This window comes from Nanorana parkeri, unplaced genomic scaffold (assembly GCF_000935625.1).
Source record: "Nanorana parkeri isolate BGI_ZX_2015 unplaced genomic scaffold, ASM93562v1 scaffold143, whole genome shotgun sequence".
Taxonomy (NCBI): domain Eukaryota; kingdom Metazoa; phylum Chordata; class Amphibia; order Anura; family Dicroglossidae; genus Nanorana; species Nanorana parkeri.
Window position 1 is genome coordinate 1,594,453 of NW_017306411.1, and position 5,307 is coordinate 1,599,759.

The window sequence follows — 5,307 nt, forward strand, 5'->3', positions numbered from 1 at the left end:
CAGCCTTCTAAACAGGCACTGTAGAGGACAGACCGCAGGGGCCTGCAGAGGACCCACTAGAGGAGCGGCGGCCGGCGAATACAGAGCCGCGTCTGATGCCGCAGGCCAGTCAACTCGTGCGACCGGCCGAGCCGGCGCCCCCGGCCCCCCCCTCACTTTGCCACTGGCCAGGAGTGTCGGATGAACGGATGATCCGACACTCCCGGCGGAGAGACCAGGGGCCCGCCGGGCGCTGGATACTGATCCGGCGGCCGGCATCTTGCTTGGGCCCCCCCAGAGCCAGAGGCCCCGGGCGCCCGCACCGCCTGCACCGGCGGTAGTTCCGCCACTGGTTCAGTACCTGGCATCCTCACAGTATGTTTATGGAATGATTCTTTACACAAGGGATTTTTAGTCTGGGGAATTGATCTAAGGTCTGCTGTCTATGAGTTACCTTTACTAGTCTGGTAATAAGCTTGGCAATGGTCACAAACGCTTACACTTTACAGCTTGTTAGCAATCCAGCAAAATATTATATACTGTGATATACTGTATAATAATAGACTGTACACATACAGGGCTCCTCACCTCTGATGTTATTGGCACAACCATAATTACTGGGTAATTAGATGCAGCATCACAGTCAAGGTGCACACAGCAGCATGAAGTCTTTTATATACAGGTGAAACTCGAATAATTAGAATATCGTGCAAAGTTAATTTATTTCACTAATGCAACTTAAAAGGTGAAACTAATATATGAGATAGACTCATTACATGCAAAGCAAGATAATTCAAGCCGTGATTTGTCATAATTGTGATGATTATGGCTTACAGCTCATGAAAACCCCAAGAACCCCAAATCCACAACCTCAAAAAAGTAGATTATTACATGCAATCAATAAAACAAGGATTGTACATAGAACAATATCGGACCTCTGAAAAGTACAAGCATGCATATGTACTAAGTACTTGGTTTGGGCCCCTTTTGCAGCACTTACTGCAATTACTTTTGCACGATATTCTAATTATTCGAGTTTCACCTGTAATATTTGTTCCAGTGAATGTGTATTTTCTTCCCTAATGGGAACTGTGAACTTGAGTGCTGGATTCTACAGCAATAAGTTACTGTCTAGAACAGAGATATTGAATTTAAATTCCGGTGAGTAAAATGTCCTTCCAGCAGAGGCCTGAATTTCATGTCCCCTTAATGCCCTCTTACATTAGTTGTCCCCATTAGAGTACCCCCTTACATTGGTGTCCCCATCAGAGTGCCCCCTTACATTGGCTGTCCCCATCAGAGTACCCCCTTACATGGTCTGTCCCCATCAGAGTGCCCCCTTACATGGTCTGTCCCCATCAGAGTGCCCCCTTACATTGGATGTTCCCATCAGAGTGCCCCCTTTCTCAGAGGTCTTAGATACACGTCTTCTGCAGAATATGGGTATCTAAGACCTCTGTTTTTAACCTTAGCGGTTAGGCAGGTTTTTTTTTGCCTGCTGGCTGGTGAGTGTGCTGGGAAACTTTTTGCTGTTGTACGGTATAAAGCCCTTCCATGTGTACCTTGCTTGAAAGCTGGTTATGAGTTGCCATTTATTTTGCTCCCCTTACAATGGTGTCCCCATCAGAGTGCCCCCTTACATCAGGTGTCCCCATCAGAACGTCTTCTTTCTTAAAGGCGAACTATGAGGTGAGTGAAAATCACTCACCCTCATAGTTCAAGCCAACGTGTGACAATGAAACTACACACAGCTGGGTGGATCTGGACAGCATTGTCGGGATCTGTCCCGGCTGCGGCGGTCTCAGTATACCGCGAGCTGTAGCTCGCAATATACTGAGCTTTGAGTCACGGGAGGCCGCTAATATATGTCCTCCCGTGACCCTTAAGAGAACTACGTGGAAAAACACTTACCCCATAGTTCTCTTTTAAGTTGTCCCCATGAGTGTCCCCTTACATTAGTGTTCCCTATCAGAGTGTCCCCTTACATTAGTTGTCCCCATTAAAATACCTTCTTACTTTAGTTGTCCCTATCAGAGTGCCCCCTTACATTAGTGTTCCCTATCAGAGTGCCTCTTTTCATTAATTGCCCCCATCAACTACAACTAATGTAAGGGGACACTCTAATGGGGATAGCTAATTTAAGGTCACACTCTGATGGGGATAACTAATGTAAAGGGACACTCTGATGGGAATAACTAATGTAAAGGGAAACTCTGATGGGGATAACTAATGTAAAGGGACACTCTGATGGGGATAACTAATGTCAGGTGACACTCTGATAGGGACAACTAATACAGTATAAGGGGGCCTCTTTACATTGCCCCCATCAACTACAACTAATGTAAGGGGGCATTCTAATGGGTACAGCTAATTTAAGGTGACACTCTGATGGAAACAACTAATGTAGAGGGACACTCTGATGGGGATAAACTAATGTAAGGGGGGACTCTGATGGGAATAACTAATGTAAGGGGGCACTCTGATGGGGACAGCTAATGATTAGTTATCCCCATTAGAGTGCCCCCTTAGAATGGTTGTCCCCCTAAGAGTCCCCCTTTAAAATATTATCCCCACTTACCTTGTGTACCAGCAGGCAGAGGGAGACAGAACAGGCTAAAGGTGAGGACAGCAGAAGTTACACTTTCCATCATCCTAACAACCAATGCCTGCAGAGGAGGGTGGGCCCGTGCTGGGTTTTGGCTGGCAGTGGATTCACCAGTCTCGGAGACCAGTGCATCCACTATGAGTCCGACATAAATCAACGCAAGTCCACAATCGCTGTCTGGACGGAACCGCCACTTGCCATTTAGTGATCCTCGATCTAGATAGAAGATTAATGCAGACACTGTTATCTCTCTGTTTACACCTGTTACTGATTCAAGGTTACCGTTTTATTTATAAATGTAACTGTAAGTTTTACTAATGAATCACTCTGAAAGCTTCATTTAGATGCATGGTGCTATTTAGATATTGACAAGTACAGAGTCGTGTTTCTGGCCTTGACAACTGTTTAACGATCACAATATTTTAAAGCTGAACTCCAAGAATTATCTTTTTTTTAAACTTACATCGGTTCAGGTGGGCTCAGTGTAAGTATCCATATGTGATATCCGGAGGGCCGATGGGGATCTGTGCTACAAACAGTGATAACCGCGATCTTCCAGGTGCTGCTTCAGCGGCTTCCTCCCTTAGTAAAGTGTGCCAGTATTCAATTTAGATTTCTGAAAACAAGATGCAAGATGCAAGATACAAGATTCTGGTACTACTATTTGTTTTTCAGAAAAGCCTCTCCTGAGCTCCTCTCTGGTTTAGTTTCACCTCATTAGTGGAACATTACTTATCCCGACTTCATGGCGAAGCCTTGCTAATAACTGCTATTCCACTGACCAAAGAGCTCAATGGATACTTTTCTTAGACAGAATGATGAAAGAAAGTGAAGCACAGCAATGAAGTTAATGAGATTTAGGCCCCTGTGAAAAGTGAAACAAAGCAAGGGAGATGCATAGAAGAACTAATAGAGGGGATAGTGTGATTCAATTCCCTAAAGTTGCCCATTGACAATAGAGGGTGGTGGCATGTGCAGGCATGAACTGATGCCCTCAGGACAATTGTTTGGGTTGTAGCGAGCAGCTGTGATACTGGCTTATCTCAGGAGAAACAATAGTGATTGGACAGGTTTTTCTAATATGTCTAGTTATTTAAGTCCACGTGAATAACAAACTATGTGTTCTATTGCCCTGCATTAAAAAAAATAGTGCATGTCCAGTGAACATTAAGGTGCAGCCTGTTCAAAATGAATGGGCTGCCTTTAATGCAGAGTACTTCAATGCACTGTGTGTTAATGCATAAGTGTTAGTACAATGTATATGAATGGGCCCTTAGCGCCCATAAGTAGTTCCCTTAGCGCTGCATGTGTCTTATAGAGCCTTGGTTCTCAACTGGTCACGACCCTGTGATCAGTGGGTCGCCGCATGCCTTCCACTTTTCTAGGTGAAAGCCTCCTCAGCCTCCCCCTAGAGCAGCACTGTCAGTTCTCACACCAAGCAGCCATTTAAAATATACTGCCCAGCGCTGAGTGTCGACTTGAGGTGAGGTGGGGTGGGCTGGGGGTATGGCCTCATTGGGAGCACCTCCTTTACGTGCATTGCTTACAGCTCCCTTGCGTGTCCTGTAGAGATGCCTGGACTGGAGGGACATCACCTTCTGGCTCCCGGCACCTCTACAGGTGCGCATTGGAGCTGTACAAACAATGCACATATGGATGGAGCTCCGTCACAGCACAGCAGCCCACACTGCCGTGTGTTCCATCGCAGTGCAACTTGGGTCGCGACTTAATGACCGAGGACAAATGTGGGTCCTGAGGTTACACAGGTTGAGAACCACTGCTATAGAGGAATGATTACAAAGCCCAATTCTATGATTCTAAGAGGTCTGTTTATGAAAACATATTTTGCATAGCTATTCCTCCAGCAAGACTGCATGTACATTCATGCTGTGCGAATGAAAAAGCTATTGTGAAAATGGAGCAAAATCCAATGTTCTTAAAGTGATATTAGTGATAGTGATTTTTTTTTTGAGATGAGGAAGTCCACACTTACCTTATTTAAACATTCTTCTTGTTAAAAGTTGTTTTTTTAACTCCTCCTGCAGCTGGTCCCCAAATCGTTGACCCCCCTGACTGTATGCGGGTGATCCTTCAGCTAGTCGGCTGCTGAGAAGACACCTGTGCATGCGCCATCCTTTCTGTGACCCACGCCTAGCTGTGTACATCCATGGTCGAATGTTCTTCCTATACTATGGGCATTAGTGAATGAGTAAAATATTCACTATATATTATAATATACAAATATTCATAAATTATGGCCACTAGATGGAGTTGAGGATCATAGGAAACACATGTTAGTAACAAGAGATACAATGGGGTCAATTCACAAAGCTTATTTTCTTCATTTCGGCCGTTATTTCATTGATAACGCTTGTTATATAGTTGCTGTTTAGAGGTAGTCAATTCACAAAACTCAATAACGCTTCCTTTTTTTAAGAAGTGCTAAATTAACTATTCAGATGTTATTTTAACTATAACAGTTCTAGTGAACAAATAGTGATTAGAAATATCCATTGCTGCTACAGGGATTCCCATAGTACCATTGGTTACATTTATCTGCTAATTCCCTCCAGCATTCTCTAGAATTGTTACATTGTGTCTCTAGCTCTAAATGTTTTTATTTCATATGCAATAAATCTGTATGAAACTTTTAAAGGGATGTTGGATGCTGGGCCGGTGCTAGATTATTTTCTGCAGTAAGCAAAGCCAGCTACATGACCCCC

General features: G+C 44.3%; 1 protein-coding gene across 1 annotated transcript in view; it reads left to right on the top strand.

Annotated features, from left to right (window-relative positions):
- LOC108785114 (sodium/hydrogen exchanger 2-like) overlaps positions 1-5,307 on the top strand; it is a 73,545-nt gene that overhangs the window by 1,150 nt on the left and 67,088 nt on the right. The window lies entirely within an intron of this gene.